Here is a 17,992-nt window from a genome sequence, read left to right as displayed (position 1 = left end):
AGTAAATAACAATAAATCAAGATTTGCTTCAACATGCATAAAAAAATAAATAAATAAAAGGCTACTGATTCCAAAAAATAACCAGGCTGTAGAGTGAATCAAAATTAATCCCAAAAGCCAAAGTTCAGGGTTGTACTTTATTATTTTCTTTTTTTTATGTTTACGTTAATACTCACTTGTTATCTTAACATTCTATAAAAATGCTTTATTCAGTAAATATTATTTGTTTGAACCTCATTCTGTTCTATATTGTTGTACTTATTCTTTGACTGTTTTGTTTAAAGGAGGGAGGATTTTTATTGGGTGGTATTGAGTGGCAATGGCAAATGGTTTACATGGCTCACGGCATCACAGATCAGGTAGAGGGCCCCATAGCAGAATTTTGCTTAGGGCCCCAGGGGGAGGTCAGGATTGGCAAAAAAGGATTGTATTTTTTCCCGAAATCTAAGCGTTTTTTTATTTTTTCGAGTTTTTCCATTCAATCCAGATTATTTCTTTTCAAATAAATAAATAAATAATAATAATAATAAAAAAAAAACAATAAACAACAATATGAGGAACTCTTTTGCTCATTTGTCTCATCTCTGACATTTTGCAATCTTTATAAAAAATAATAAGACCATAAGATGAGGCATTGCGTTTGGACATAAACACGGCCAGATAAGGCAATTTGGAAGGTGACAAATTCAACTGAATTTATTCCTTCATATAGCCTGTGAGGGAGGGGGGGGGGGTGCCCTTTTTTCAGGTCAGAGCAACTGCCCCTCAAAATTCCTGTGCACGTCCCTGGGTTCAAGAAATATAACTATGAAGTAACTACTAATGAACAGTCATACACAGTAGTTACTACAATACAGGTAATTCATTTTATTTTAGCAGTGGAGTGGTGAATGAAGTACACAAATCAAGTACTTGAGTAAAAGTACAGATACCACAATAAAATATTACTCCAGTAAAATTATAATTAGGCGGCCTATTCATTTTCAAAATTACCTTGGTAAAAGTACAAAGGTAATTCATTTTTAAAGTACTTGAAAAGTAAAAAGTTTTAGTCATTCTCCAGCCCTAATAAGAAAGATAAGTCCAGACATACCTATAGGATATATTGATCTGCAAATAACTTTTTATTTCATTAGCAAAACTAATCATAATGTACATTACATTCATAGTGTTTTTGTTTGTTTGTTTTTTACAGTTTGATTTGAGTCAGACGAATGTGGTAAGTATTTATTAATTAATAATGGGTTCCCTATATTTTCACTTCAATTTTCTAAGTAATTCCTGGAGAATTTAATAATTGTTTATTAATTAACAATTAATTTCGTTATATTTTCACTTTGGAACACTGTTTCAGGTTTTCAGTTGCCTAATTCCTTGATAATTGTTTGATAATTATTTATTAATTATTAAGGGGTTCCCTATATTTTCACTTTGGAACACTGTTTCAGGTTGTCAGTTGCCTTATTTTCTTGATAATTATTTATTAATTATTAAGGGGTTCCCTATATTTTCACTTTAGAATACTGTTCCAAGTCACTCCTGAAGAATTATCAAATAATTATATATTAATTGCTAATAAGTTCCCTATATTTCCCTATTTGTTAAAATTGCTATTAATAACAGTGAATAAGAAAGGTCACAAGTCTCAATGTAGTTTTATATGACTGTTCATTAGTTATTTTTCTTGAACGTTAATAAGTAGATAATTAGTAGTAGTTCTTCAGGAGGTATGACTTCATTAGTTATTGATTTACTAACTGTTGCTTAACACAATCATAAAATTCTATTACAGATTAGTTCTTAGTAGTTATTAGTAGTGAAGAATCAATGAAGAATGATTAGTTCAACAATTCCCTATTAGTTCCCTATTAGTCCCTGTTATTACTTTTCAGTGTACTCTGATCAGGATGGGTTGGTCTGATGGCGCCAAGCCATACCCTCTTAACAAACTTTTTCAAACCAGTCTCTGTAACCTTTTAAACTAAACGTTATTGGCCATTTATTTAAGAGTCTTAGTATATTCTCATTTTCCTATATACCCACAATTGAGTGTTTTCCACAGTTTCATATGCTTGTATTTCCTTGTTCTGGTCCCTTTATAGCTTATTTTCCTTAAGTAATAATCTAAAATGTATATTAAATGTACATTAGCAGTTATCAGAACAAATTAGCATCCCTCATTCCCTGCAAAAGCAGATGAATGATCTCATCTTGAGATTTACATTTTTAAGAGGTTATTAACTACTGTGGTTAGACTTCACCCGTAGTGACATAACTTTTTTTTTTTTCTCTCTGCTCCTTGTAAAATTCAACTACAGTTTAAATATTTTAATGAAAGTTGGTCCTGTCAGACACACTGGGGCAGACTAATTTTACTTAATAGTTCCCGCATGGCCTTCTAAATGCCTGCACAGTGGATCTGTCCCCAACCTGATATGAAATGGTTTTTGATGTATGGTATGTATTTGTGTGCACGCTTCTGCACTTTGGCAGTTCTGCATTATATATTCCCACATGTACGGAGACGTATTGCATTCACATGAAGAAAAAAAATCTATTCTGTTTTTCTGAATTAACGAGTAAATTTTTCATGAGAAAAAAAATTTGCTCTGTTTTTCTGAATTAATGAGTTAATTTTTCATGAGAAATTTTTTTTCTCTGTTTTTCTGAATTAATGAGTTAATTTTTCATGAGAAAAAAAAATTGTTTGCTCTGTTTTTCTGAATTAACGAGTTAATTTTTCATGAGAAATTTTTTTGCTCTGTTTTTCTGAATTAATGAGTTAATTTTTCATGAGAAAAAAGTTTTTGCTCTGTTTTTCTGAATTAATGAGTTAATTTTTTGTGAGAAAAAAAAGTTTTTGCTCTGTTTTTCTGAGTTAATTCAGCAAAAACTTTTTTCTCACGAAAAATTAACTCATTAATTCAGAAAAACAGCAAAAAAAAATTCTCATGAAAAATTAACTCATTAATTCAGAAAAACAGAGCAAAAACTTTTTTTCTCACAAAAAATTACCTCATTATTTCAGAAAAACAGAGCAAAAACTTTTTTTCTCATGAAAAATTAACTCATTAATTCAGAAAAACAGAGCAAAAGAAATTTTCTCATGAAAACTTAACTCATTAATTCAGAAAAACAGAGTAGATTTTTTTTTTCTTCAAGTGAATGCAATACGCCTCCGTACACATGTGACAGGAAAGCAGAAAAACATTTAATTTGTAAGATGTAAATTACATTGTCATTTAACTCTAAGTGTGTTCAACTTTGTGTACACATCTGTGAATGTTTGGGTTGCTCAAATCCTACAAAATTTCGACACATCACCAGTTGATATGTATTCTCTGAAGCTGTCATGTGAAAAGTTGCAGCTGCTGTTTTAATTCTTCATACTGTCAATGCGGCACTTACCTGATGACACTTTTTGGCTGAGTCAGGGGCGCTGAATGATGTTCTCTAATCTCCCTTTGTCCCGTAGTGGAAATGTTTTTTTAAAGAAGACTGTTTTTTTATTATTATTGTTGCATCAGAGTTACTTTATTTATTAGGAAAAGAAATTACAGGGTCGGTGCTGCTCTGTTGGAAATAAGCCTGACGTGAATTTGTAGCTTGGAGCAAAGAACCTTGAAAGTTGCTGAGTGTGGTGGAGTCTACTTCATAAATAAAGAAAAAAAGACTACAAACCTACCATTAAGCCATCGTTCCCCTGCAAGCCGCTCACTTAACCCCTCACCTACTGAAGTAAACAGGTCAAACCACCCTAAAAAAAACTCCTTTTAGAAATGTGGGGCGACACCTAGTAATAGCAGGTAACCACAGTCATCAGTGCAGTTCTGATCACATCAAAGAGTCCTGTCATCAGAACACCACCACACCCACAATGAGATATCATAGAGGAAACCTTACCCATCTAACAGCTACACCTCATGCTGCTTCCACGTGCTATCGGACATCAACAGCCTCTCAAGTTGTTTTCACAAATGGAAAACTGAGGTAATTTTGTTACCTGAGTTTCCGAGTTGGGCGAGTGTTGCTTTAGTGACTAAGCTTTATTTGTTTCGTTTTTCCCCCACAACATCTACATTGCTTTCTCTTGCCGAATATTGACATATAAATAATCATTTGATATAAATTTAATATATTTTACAAACATTTTTATTATACAAGAGCTTATTTTACTGACCCTTATAAATGTGCAGTACAGCGAATGCATAAAAATAGCACAGGTAATGTTTAAATGGTTGCCAATGAAGGGGAATCTATATTTGATTTAAAATCTGTCAGATATTGACTAAATATCTTCAATACATTTTAGCTTTAAAAGGTTTCCCCAAGAAATAGGCAAGAACGAACCTGGTGTTTTCAATGTATTTAATTTCCTTTCAATAATAAAGCATTTGAATGCGACAAACTCGTAATTACAACTTCAGAAGTGAGAAGTAGGAAATTTCCGGAAGCACATGAAGGCAGAATCAGACACCTTTTTGTCTTGCCAAACTAATTGTGATATAAGGCAGAAACTGATGCTAGATGACACTTTCCACATATGCATTACAGGAACAAATGCAATGTGTTTTTTGTTAGAACTATTGGGATGTGTTGGATAACCTTAGTCTGTCCTTAAGAAGTCTTGAGTCAAGCAAATAAAATCATGCGTTGTATGTTTGACTAAATGAATATTTAATCAATGAATATTCAGTTTATTGTAGTAAAAAAAAACTTTAAAAATTGTAATAATCAACAATCACCATGTTTTTTTGATGGTCCCTTTAACACATTATGTTGACTAATAAGTATAGCACCTATACATGTCTACAAGCTCTTGAGTGTTAGTATTAGTAGACTGCAGGGTTAGGGTTAGAATAAGTTAAAATGTTGTTCTAAAGTTACTAATTGTATTGGGGGACCATCATAATAAAGAGTTAGCAGATAACCAGTCAACTAATGCTCTAATGAGAGTTAGCTGACATTCCAATGTTACTTAAGGCGCTTTTTCCACCGCATAGTACGGTTCGGTTCGGTACGGCTCACTTGTGGTGCTTTTCCACTGCATGGTACGGTACAGTACGGTTCGCTTTAAATGGTACCTGGTCTGTTGAGGTTCCAAGCGTACCGTACCGGTACTAAAATTTGACGTGAAACACTGCAGATCACTGATTGGTCAGACAGAATCGTCACTACCAGCGTCACTAGCGTCATTGGATTTGCGACACGAGACACTTTTTTAGCAGTATTTTTGTTTTGCTGCCATCAGCCTCATTTTAAACACATTTTCCGTCTAGCAGTTAAAAACAACCACATACCGAGAATCAGGAACACCATCCCCTCGATAGTCTCCATTGTTCCTGTGTTGTGGGTTTGAAAATGTGGCGCTTTTAAGATGATGTCATGGCAGTAGAGGCGCACGCAAATAACGATCAGTCCCACACACTTTGAAGGGGTACTACTGCAATGGAAACGCAAAGCGATCCGAACTGTTCCACGCCGAGTCGAAGCGTACTGGGCCGAACCGTACCGTACTATGCAGTGGAAAAGCGCCATTATAGTCAACCCCCAAAATAACCACCAAAATAAAATGTTACCAATGTTAGATTGTTTTATTATCTCATTTAAATACCAAGCACATTGTGCACACAAAAAGCTATTAGTGGGCTACACCGTAAAGAGAAGAGTGTGTATGTGAATGAGATTGAGCTGCATTCAGATAATGGATTTAGTTTGTATTTGACTCTGATATGAACTTTTTCTCTGCAGATGTATCAACTACAGGTCTTTCACTGATACACACCTGTTAGTACTTAGGAAGGGAAGCTCGCCGTCTGAGAGTTTGTGTCTCGGTCAATAGAAAAACTGATGGTTTATCTCAGATTTGGCACACAGTCAGTCTCCTGGAGGAGATTTGCCTTGTTCAGATCCAGCACTAGCACTCTAGTAGAGTCCTGCAATTATCCCTTATAGTTCATTTGGTTGTTTCTCTGTTTTAGCTTTGGAAAAATATACTTGACATTTTAAAGCAACACTAAGTAAGAATTTGAAGAGTTCAGATGCAAAAGCCTCTAAATGCCATTTGAAATTTTCTTCTAAAATGACCATTTTTATCAAGCTTGTATATTTAAGTAAAGTAATTTCACTTAAATGACAATTAATAGGTAATCTTCATTGCCATTTAAGTTAAATTACTGAACTTAAATATACAAGCTTGATAAAAATTTCAAATGGCACTTAGAGGCTTTTGCATCTGAACTCTTCATTTTTACCTTAAAAATAAAGTTTCCAAAATCGTTTCAGTGGTTCATTAAGTTGTGACATGGTGAAATGCACTTATGCCACCGATTTGCGGTCCTTTGTCTGATGTATCAACGCATTCTCACCCCAAGGCATCACCTTTGACCATGCTTCAATATTTGACGTTTTAGGCGCCCTTTAGCGTCAGTTACATGACGCGATCCTACGGCGCCATCTAACTGACGCTAAAGGAAAGCGTCAGTTAGATGACGCGGTTAGGTTTAGGTCTGGGGTGGGGGGATCCTAGGGCGTCATCTAACTGACGCTAAAGGGCGCCTAAAGCGTCAGATATTGAAGCATGGTCAAAATGGGGTGAGAATGGCCTGGATATATTCATGCTTTAAGATTGCCAGATCAGGTCGCGTTTCTGTAGTGTGAATGAGACCTAACAAAATTACAAATTTTTGGCAATTGCCGATAGGTGGAGCGTACTCGACAGTAGACGAACTACACTTTCAGAAAATCTTGCGTCATACTCTACCTTGTCTGTGGCCGTTGTTGATTCCAAAGCCGGTGCCGGATAAACAGGGAGCATGTGCGTGCGACAGTAGGATGTGGTAGGCTAAATTATTTACGACAGCAGTGATGGTAAGTAGTTCCGCTTCCAACGTGTAGGGCGACGGCAGAGGAAAAGCCACTTGGTGTTGCTTTAACAAGCAGAGGTTGATATTTCATGATATTCCAATTCTTTCTCTAAACTAAAGAATTATAAATTAAAATAAGCGTTATGCCATGATTTGCATGCCCTCCTTACCCTATATATAGGATGACTTGGCAGTAAAGAACTTGTTAGAACAGCAAAGAATTAACTAAGTGCAAAACAAAGTCCTTCTGTTTCTAAAGGATATCCCTTTAAATGCTTGGGGGCTCTTCTTGGCAATTAAAGGTTGTGTACATGGTTTCAGGCATTTTACTATCCTCCATCATTTTGCCAACTTCCATTAGATGCACTCACTCCAAATCTAGGCCTTCCAAAGGTATGTCAGCAAACGCGCAAAATTATTCGCCAAGCTCCAAAAAGATCAATAAAACACAATGAATCAGAAGACAAACAAGTCATCAGAAGAAATGTCTTTGTTTCATGCTTGGCTGGGAACATACTTCCTAGAGATTTGTTTCAAGTAAACAAAGAAAGCAGGCAGATGGATACTGTAACAGGAATAATTCAAAGTGCATCTGTTTCCAAGTCATGAACTAATTGCATTTCTCTGCTCATAATATCAATATCGAGCCCATTCTCATCCCAAAGCGCCATATAGGACGCTTTTGCAAAAGCGTAAATATCCAACGCACATGGCACCCTTTAACGTCAAATGAGACGCAGATATATTTGGGCAGAAGGCGCCCCCTAGTGGTCTAACCCTTACCCTACACCATACCTAAACTTAACCATAACCGAAGCGTCTCATTAGACGTTAAAGGGTGCCATGTGCGTTGGATATTTACGCTTTTGCAAAAGCGTCATATATGGCACTTTGGGATGAGAACGCGTTGCAATATCCCTGTGCCCAGAAAGATTTCACAGCACAAGGACATGTACCTCAACCTGAAGATTGACATTTTTACAATTATACTAGAAAGACTTTTACTTGCTAAAAAATATTCAGCAACATTTTTGATCATGTTGATCATTTAAACTTAAAGGGACTATGTGTAGGAATTGCTGCCATCTAGCGGTGAAAATGTATTTTTTTTTTGTAATCTCCGATCACGTTTCGTTTTACAATCTATTTTTGGACTTTTCTTGCCGGGGCAGTGAAGCGTCTCTCGCCGCTCTGCTCCTCCGCTTATGCTGCTTTCAGTTACGTGACATTGGCTCTGAACGAAAACGCGTTGTGGAAACGCGTTGGCCTTGTACTTTATGTCGCTCTCTGCTATTAGTTGTTCAAGATGCCTCCGTGGACTTACTCATCCCATGTACAGTATATAAAGATAATAAATTCTTCGTTTACAAAGATAAGTCAGATAACTGGCAGAGGTACAGTATTTGTACACCACTGAGGACATATTTAAATAATAAATTACATAAAAAGTTACACATAGTCCATTTAAAGGCCTTGGTAATTTGTGTATCAAAATGATTCAGTTGGCTTTAGGAAAAAGTGGATACATCATCAGAGAAAAAAAAAAATCATATAATTCACAGTCATGTTTACCAAACATGCAATACAGTATAAGTCAGTGGGCTCCAATCTTGCCCTTTCATTGGATCTTCTTTTGTTTTCCACATTTGGAACAACATGAGGGTGAGTATAATGATGACACAAATTACATTTTTAAGTGAACTAAGGTGTCAGTGAAAGCATGGGGCTATCAGACACAAAACCCTGGAGACAGTTGAGGTCAGCAGATACATGAAGACCATATCTAGGTCAGCCTTGAGTCCCCATTTTTTCAACAGGCAATGCTGTAATATTTCTTGATTAACCAGCTGTTGAGTGTAACAGAAAATGAATTTGGAGCAGGCCTCTCCGGTGATGGTCATTTCACAAATATGCTTACTCATACACAGATCTAAACATCCATTTGCAGAGCCTCTGGGGAAGGAGTGAACTGTAGCTCTCGGGATTACAGTAACGGCCTGATTAGAGTGGAAGAAGTTGCACGGACATGAGAATCAAATTAGAGAGGAACTTTTTGCATGGAGAAGTAAAAGATCTAATTGAAATGATATTGCACTGGTTCAAGAGCAGAGGAGACTTTTAAGTGAGCATATATTTATGATTCATGGCTGTAACTGTCAGAATGTATCAATATCTTTATGATTTGGACTCCCACAAAAAGACTTATCTGAAACCCTCAAAACTACCACTTAACTGTAATGCTTTTCTTTTGGCCTTATAGGTACCAGATTTCTTCATTATTCATCCGGTGTTGTTTAGTGTTAAATGGAATTTGATCTGACTTTATGCAGACTTTTATAGTAAAGCAGACACACATGTATGACACAAACAAATCATTTTAACGGTTGTTTTTCCTAAGTCTTCAAATAACTGCAAGGCTCTTTGTAAATGAATTACTTGGTGGTCATTCCTCACCATCAGACTGACTCGCTTGTTTTTCATTCAAAACGAGGAACTGATTTATTTGAAGATTTGTTATGTCTCGTCTTTGTTCTTGTTTGTGAGTAATGGCGCCAATTTTGCTTATGAAAACAAGTTTTAGGATCTAAACACAAAAATCTAATCAAGGATGTCTTTGGGTATTGCGCCTCACTATTTAATTATTTAGCCATTTTCCATTAAAAATTGTTGCCAGTATTTTACTCGTCCATATAGCGAATCTGAGGCGAATCTATTTTTTACAGTCTATGGGCGAAATATGCTAAAAAAAGGCATGACTTGTGCTTTGTGCCAACTAAGTAACAGAGACAATAGAATAAGATAGAATGCAGAATTTCAAAACAAGCGCACTTGAATTTTTCAAGGGTGCACCAATCTGACGTGTCAAGAACTTTGGTCTGTTCACGCTGTATACACAGGTGTCATCTGGCCATGTGGACGTGGACACATAATGCACCTAGAATGGCACCTCTGTGTCATTATAATCTGTTGCATCAAGTTTGTTGATATAGCTTAGAAAAATGAATGAGCAGGCGACATATTTCAATACTATATGGAAAAACAGAATGATATGGATTCTGCAGTATAAAGTGTGATCACAATTCTATTTTATAAAATTTAATTTGTTTATGGTGAATGCAGTGTCCCAGCTGTCATTCTGTTTTTAATCCCCTATAAAAGCCCCACGGTTTTTGACACACAGACATGCTCAACAGGCACCAGTAGACAAAAGTGAGTCATGCCCTGGCAGAAGTGAAGTGTATTCTGGCATAGTTTCCAGGAGATGTCTTAGCTTTGAGAGAGGAAACATAAAACTAAAGCTCATGGCTGAAAGACAATCCAAAGATTTATCATACCATCAGCACACACTGCAAGTTTAAGCACTGCCTGAGGCCTTCCTATCAACCCATCTTGTTTCTGAGTGCAGTTTCCTTAAAAGTCAGATTAGACATTTCCAGGTCAGTGACAACAGGTTGATTTCATTTCTTAACAGAAGTATGTTTATATGTTGACGACAGAAGTATGGTATTTGATACAAACACTTTATACAGATTAATTGAGTGATTTAGTTTTCTTCAATTTTACTTAAACCGACTAAATAGCTGTGCCACATGGAGGAGATTCAATGAAATCAAGAGAAGAACAGAGTTATTATGCAAACATGGACTCCAATAAAGGTCGACCCCTGTCATCACCCTGTTATTACTGCCTTGCAGGTAAACTGCCATTCGTTCACCATCTCTTCCTCTTTGAAGTGTGACCAAGGACATCTTAACAAAGCCTTTGCGTTTGTAGCTTTAAACATCAAAACTGAGGTTCGGAGTAACTAGCTATCTGTTTTGCCTAATTCTTCATCCAACAAATAATAAAAGTGAAGTTGGAAAAGTTTTTTGTTTGAGAAAGGTTGGTCTGTTCCATGAATTGGAAAATAAATCACCAAGTACATTTAAGGCCCATAAACACCAACAATAAACATTTTCATTTGAATGAATAAACATGAACATCCCCATGCTTTAAAGGTGATATTTTAGTCACATGTCAGAGAAGACAAAGGGCATGTGAAAATCAGACACATTTTCATGGCAAACAGGACACATTTTTGATTGTGTGACACTGACCAGGCCTTTACAGGCCTTTTGAGAGAACTCGATTTCAATTGGACAAAAACCTGAATTTGTCTTTTTAATATTTCATGTGAATGTTTAGTCTTACTTAACATCGTATTAGTCCTTGTTTTGCGAAGTTGGACTTACAGACCTGGATAATGTGATTTGTAGCTCACCTTTGTTAATCAGACTACAATCGCCATTTACTGTATGTTGTCCATTTTGCTCAAGAAAACAAAAGTGACATACAACACATGCCACACGTGCAAAACAGTTACTGTAAATGCAATCGGAAATGCGCATGCAATTGTAACTGATTCCAAATAACAGTGAGGCGATTTCAAAAAACTGGTTTCCAATCTGATGATTGGACTGCTGCTGTCGTTTTTAGTTATTTTTCTTATAAATATTCTGGGCTGCTGTTGATGGACACTCCGATAGACATGTCTTGCTTTCTCTGTCATTAAACAAACATCAAGTTTCTTTAGTTCCAGAAGCAAAAGGTCAACACAACTTTATTTCAACACTGGCTGTCAAGTGTGATATTGCAACCACATTAATGTCTGCCACACGAGGAGATAAAACTAATTGAATGGATGCTTCCAGATCGTATCTTAATGTCATCATACAGCTGATCTACACTAATGAGGAATATATGAAATTCATTTAAAAGCTCTGTAATTTAATTTAATCTCCCATAGCACCCCCTCTGTGGATCCTCAGCTGTGTGTTGATCCTATCAGGGTCACTTCCTCTGAGGGTCAAACACTTTTTTTTCCACATTCTCGCCTTTCACTACATTCCTCCAAAGGAGTCCATGTGGATTTGTTCAGGGGCACATCTGTTAAGAATCCAAATTTTCTCAGTTAATATTTGACAAGACTTCAAGACAAGAGGTGTTTTTAAAAAATTTTAAAAATTGCAATGGTGTGATATCAATCTTTGCAATTTTAAACTTACGCATTCAGAATTAGGGATTGCAGATTTATTCACTAGAGAAATATAGATCAGTCAGAGAACTACCGTATTAGTAGACCATATCCGGTCGGTGCACCCCAACCATGTATAAGAAGATCCAGAAATCATTTAATCAAAATCACAATTTAAAACAACTGCTCTGGAAGCTTATCTGAAAAAATAATTCTCACTTGATCAGACTTTGGTGGACAGGCTGGTCTACAGCAGATGTTAAATAGGCCTGTTACACCATTTAGTGGTTCATTAGGAAGTTTATGTTCAGATTTGATCTCTTAGAAACAGAACAGCTTAGAACAGCTTAAAGGACAACTCCGGCGCAAAATGAACCTTTAGTCTAATTACACATTGTTACCTAGTCAACCGTTATCAGAGATTTGTTTTCATGATTGCCGAATGTAAATAGTTTTATCTCTAAAAACAGTTTAGCCTATAACGCTAGTATAACACTAGTATATGGGGCATAGAGTAATGACAAATAAAAATCGCTTGTTATTACCTCTAACAAGGCTCAAAATAGCCCCATACTAACACGACAGCATAACAAGGGTCCCTACTTTCAAACCGAAGCATTGAGAACTTTGTCAGTGTCCATACAGTTTAATAAGAAGATATTTTATACACACAGTCAAATTCACAGTTCGCGAATACAGGAAGAAGCCATCTTGGAAAAATAGTCTCTACCAGTCGATCTACGAACGCCGATCCAAGTGCGCTGGTGAGATGTGAATAAGGTGATAAACTGAGCGCGAACAGTAGGGTACGTGTACATATTGAAGAGAAGAAAACGGTTTGTGTTTGTGTTTCTTCTGGAAACAACGGACTATATGAGATTCTGCACAGTTCAGCGCACATGGATCGGCGTTCGTAGATCGACTGGTAGAGACTTTTTTTCAAAGATGGCTTCTTCCTGTATTCGCGAAGTTGACTGTGTGTATAAAATATCTTCTTATTAAACTGTATGGACACTAACAACGTTCTCAATGCTTCGGTTTGAATGTAGGGACCCTTGTTATGCTGTCGTGTTAGTGTGGGGCTATTTTGAGCCTTGTTAGTGGTAATAACAAGCGATTTTTATTTGTCATTACTCTATGCTCCATATTAGCGTTATAGGCTAAACTGTTTTTAGAGATAAAACTATTTACATTCGGCAATCATGAAAACAAATCTCAGATAACGGTTGACTAGGTAGCAATGTGTAATTAGACCAAAGGTTCATTTTGCGCCGGAGTTGTTCTTTAAGAAGTGTCCATTGTTCTTTGAGGTGGTTGTTTTGAAATGCATTCCTTGAATGTGTTCTACAGCTGTTGAGTTAATTATGTGAGCAGGTTTGTGTTTAAGTCATTACTACTGCTACAGGTACAGTATCTGTTCTAATAATCCTGCACTTACAGTAGAGCATTTCATGTGCTTAGCATCTGTTTGTGATCTGTGCCAGACCATGTTGAAAATATGTTACACTGTGTAATCTGGGGTTTCTGGGATAATCCTGATTTATAGTCTAGCTTTGACCTGAGATGTTTTCCAGTCACTGGGGTTCAACATTTGCATCAATTAAGTTTTCTTACCTCAAAAATTCAGAGCTGTAGAAAGAAAAAAAAAAAAACTAATAAAAAATGCTCATTCTTTCCAGATCAATTTTTTATTATCTTTCAAATGTTGTCTACTTTACATAGCATCACTTAAAAAAGAGTTCATTTTTAGTTCAATTTCTGTGACAACCTGGAAAGAAAGGTATTCATTTCAGTGCCACACCACAGATGGTCTTCATTAAAGTGTTTTAATCAGAATACACAGGGTCTGCTTCCGTCTGGAGACTGAATTTGTAAAAAAAGAAAGTAAAATCCCTCTAGAGGACACAAACTAATGTAAGACCCGGATAAGGCTGGAGATTTCCATAATTTAACTTTAACCTGTGAAAAAAACAAACAAACAAAAAAAAAACGAATGTGCCAGGGCATGTTTGGTTTAGTGTGCAATCACATCCAGTAGTTTCCACATACCTTGGCCATGATCTCTCAGTAGTACACAGAGTTATGTGATTTACTATCATCTTATATCACATTAAACAAGACCAGGTGTTATTTTGAAACTGACAACATGTGATTTAGTTGTTGCAGGAAGCTGTTCATTACTAAAAGTGGGGCAAAATGCATTTGTGAGTAAGCTCATATAAAGTTTGCCTTCCTGGAGATTCAACTGCTGTTTTGATGGACTAGTGAGATGCAGAAGATCTTTTCTCCATGCTAAAGTCAGATGTGTTTGTGAAGAGATCTTCTTACCTTCATTGCAGAGAGATTGCATGTGCCAATTCTATTTGAGATTTATTCAGGGGTTTTTTTCTGTTCAAGATTAACTGATCTTTAATATGAGATCAGGTCTATATTTATCAAACTAGCTTTTATATGACAGATAAATGTGCACACTAAAGGAAACTGTGCACAGTTTCTGTGAATCATTTGCCTAAAGCTTGATTATGTGACTTAGATACGCAGTGTTTTCCTACAAGTTTCTGGATAAATATTGACTCAGCTGAAAAGCATTATGAAAGCATTGGAAGAACATCAGAACAGTTCAGTATACAATGCATTGTCTTAATACAACAAGCAGCAAACACATTTCCCAGAAATTTTTACATATTAATACTACATCTTATCCCTGATTATGCTGGATTAATATATATATATATATATATATATATATATATATATATATGTGTGTATATTTCTTGATTGATTTCCACAAAGAAATTGACATAAACTCTACACTACAGTGGCATTTGTTTGAGCACCCCATAGAGTGCGTTTCCCAAAACCATCGATAGCCAAATATGGTTGCATTGATTTTGTGAATCTGGCCTTTATTCATAATAATGCCATAACAATGCAACACATTTTTTTTTTAATATAATGCCTTTATTGTTTCTGTAACATATTATCAGTTATGTCTGTGTTAGTTTCACTTTCATGGAGTTTAAGTTTCTATAGTCTCCTTTGGTCAAGGAGTTAATCCACCAACCGGAAACTGAAGTCCCCCTGGGGGCCGCCATTGGCTAACAAGCCTTCACCTGCTACTAGCATTCCATTGACTCCCATTCATTTTGGCATCACTTTGACAGTGAATAACTTTATATCTGAGGCATTTAAAAACTCCATTTGTCCATTGTTTACTAAAGAAAAACGACAATGTATAAACGTCTCTACCTTGTTTCTTACGTTATGGCTCAGTAGTAGCAGTTTTTGTAAAAATAGGCTAATGAATGTGTCGTAATGCGAATCTGTATAGACAGGAGGAGAAACTCGTCGGCAATCAGGGGGACGTGGAGGCATAAAGTCAAGGGAGAAGCCCATAGAGAGTCATAAAGTTGCTCCTGCTGCTAGCCCATGGGCAGCTAATACTCACTCTCTCTGGCTCTGCAAGATTATTAAGGGAATGATTCAGATTCCTCTTGGCAGTGCACAGTGCGCTTGGCAATCAGGAAGTGAGTGCTTCAAATTGACTTCACTTTTCTCTGTTGAAGTCTATGGGGTCGCTGTGCCCATTTCTTTTACTGTCTATGCTTTTCTTCAAATCCCCGTCAGTCTTTAGATGTCATGGTAATTGATATGATTTTGTTATTCTGTCTGGCTGTCATTAATAGTTATAGTTTGCCTGTGTATTTATATGCCTGTTTTCAGTTCTCTTTGTCGGTTGTCGTTAACGCTTTTGTTGAGTTTGGGGATGCTTTCGTTCTGTTAAATAAGAGTTGTTTTACCTTCATCTTTTTCACTGTGTTCCTGTTTGGCACTGCGCTTAGCTACAACATGACAGTTTCTACATTAATTTGGATATTAAATGTGAAAATATACTATATTACAATATAATATATATATATATATATATATATATATATATATATACGTATATATATATATATATATTACAGCCTCGAAAGGGTGCAAAGAGTGGTCCCTATCACTACAAAGCTGTCACTCATCTCAGAAAAAAAAAACATTAAAGTTTTTTACACTGCATAATGAATCTACGGAGCTCCGCACATGACGTGTGCATGATTTACTAATTTGTTCCCTACATTTATGAATTGTTGCACGCTAAAGAAAATCAAGAGAATAAAATAGTCAATCGGCTCTCGATTTACAAATCGAGGGGACAAAGTTGTAAGCGTGCATGCGATTTAGTAAATGGAGGGAACAAATTAGTAGCCTAAATCATGAGCTCGATTTAGCCTACTATTTTTTTTCCTGCATGTTTTGACCGATGAGTGTATTCTGAATAAATTAAACACCACTGATTGGCCATTGCGTTCAAGAGATCAACAAATATTTCTGTGATTGTTTACATTTCAAATGCGTAAGAGGAAAACCGCAATGAATCAAACATCGAAAGCAAAAATAATCTGAAAGCAATTGTGAAGTCCACGACTTGCATGTGGACTTCACAAACAGCAGACCTGAATGGCAGAGGTGTGCCCTTGCAACAGTTTTGCGACTTGCTAGTTAATTTATCCAACAATTCATATTACAGTGGTTCAACAGCGAGTTATGTAATTGTACAGGAAACACACCCTTGATTAGCCAACACAGCAACTTTGGCTCAACCAATGGCGTGAGCAGGAAAAGGTTTAGGAAACCTGTTTGAAAAACAGCAGTTCTGTTGGCACATTATTGGTGCACAAACTTAACAGCTCAAGTTTCTTTAACTATTATTTTCTTTATAGCCTTACAGTTTCAAGTGTTTCTCTGTAGGTTGAAGTGTCCATGGTTTTCCACTCTTTGTCTGGATTCAAGCAATAGTCCAGCTGCACTCAGTGGGTTGGGAGGCTGTTTATTATACAGTCCTGTCCATGTGGAGGCCCTGGGGATCTAGGCCAGAACGGCAAGACAAAAGACAATGTGAGAATTCAGGGCAATGGCCAATAAACCTGAATGCTACGATTTAAAACTGACAGACTGAAAACCACATAGTCTGCTCTACAGTAAAGTGCCAAAAGCAAATACAGAAAGACTGACTAAAATGGCACATCTTCATTTCTGTCTTGTCAGTGCTTGCCTTCATACTCTTTTCTTTCTCAGATATGCCCTTTAAATGTCCATCACTCCTGTTTTCATTAAAGCTAAGATAAGGCTGGAAATATTTCAAGAGTCATGGTAATCACAGAAGTGAAAGGCTATTAATTTCAGGACTCCTAGTTTGTTTAGCATGTTTTGACAAAAATCTGTAAAAACATAATCATTTATTAGAAGTATGCCAATAAAAAAAAATAAAGCTACTTTACCCATTATAGGATAATTTGTCTCGCAGTCATTTTAACATTTGTGGTCAGACCACCAGTGAAAATAACAGGACTTCATTGTCTAAATATTGGTGTTTATTATTTGTATTCTAAAGGTCGGTTTTAGGCCAGATGGTCAAACAGTCTGGTAAATATAGATCATTGCTTGCAGCTGCCTTTTGCTGATCCAAGGCTAGCTTTACTGTTTCCTTTTCAATTTCTAAAGCAAGGACACTGATCTGGGAGCAGAGCAAATGGGCAACTGTTACTTTTTGATGATTGCAGGAGGAAATTAATAACACAATTCTGTTTCAGATGATAAAAATGGAAAAAGATGATCTGAGGTTAGATAAAACTTGATATATTTCACATCTGCCACAGCTGCTGTGGGTAATGCTGGAGAAAATAAAAATGATAAATACAACAAAAACTATATTACCTGTATCTGAACAATGGTGCTTTTCCACTGCATGGTACGGTATGGTTCGGTACGGCACGCTTTGACGCTTGCATGGTACGGTACAATGCGGCTCGCTTCGACTCGCTTTAAATGGTACCACCTCTGTTGAGGTTGCAAGCGTACTGTACAGACACTAAAATGTGACATGAACACACTGCAGATCACTGTTTGGTCAGTCAGACAGAATCGTCACTACCAGCGTCATTTTATTTGCGAGACATCAAATCCGCTCGATTTAAATAGCCAGTCGCTATAGTACTTGCTTGAAGAGAAAAGAAAGAAAGAAAACTTCCAAAAAAAAAATAGCTGAATCGTGGTCTGTGGACGAAGTGCA

General features: G+C 36.4%; 1 long non-coding RNA gene across 1 annotated transcript; it reads right to left on the bottom strand.

The window, feature by feature from the left end:
* Positions 1-9,541: 9,541 nt before the first annotated feature.
* Positions 9,542-17,371, bottom strand: LOC120461340 (uncharacterized). The gene is made up of 3 exons (XR_005618140.2): positions 17,202-17,371; positions 16,650-16,788; positions 9,542-11,792 (listed from the first exon to the last, which is right to left on the bottom strand). It is a non-coding gene; the product is annotated as an uncharacterized LOC120461340 (long non-coding RNA).
* Positions 17,372-17,992: the final 621 nt, after the last annotated feature.

Source organism: Pimephales promelas, chromosome 6, assembly GCF_988280905.1.
Source record: "Pimephales promelas chromosome 6, fPimPro1.hap1.1, whole genome shotgun sequence".
NCBI classification, from domain to species: Eukaryota; Metazoa; Chordata; class Actinopteri; order Cypriniformes; family Leuciscidae; genus Pimephales; species Pimephales promelas.
Note: the sequence above shows the minus strand (reverse complement) of the source record. Positions and strands in the feature narration are given on the sequence as shown.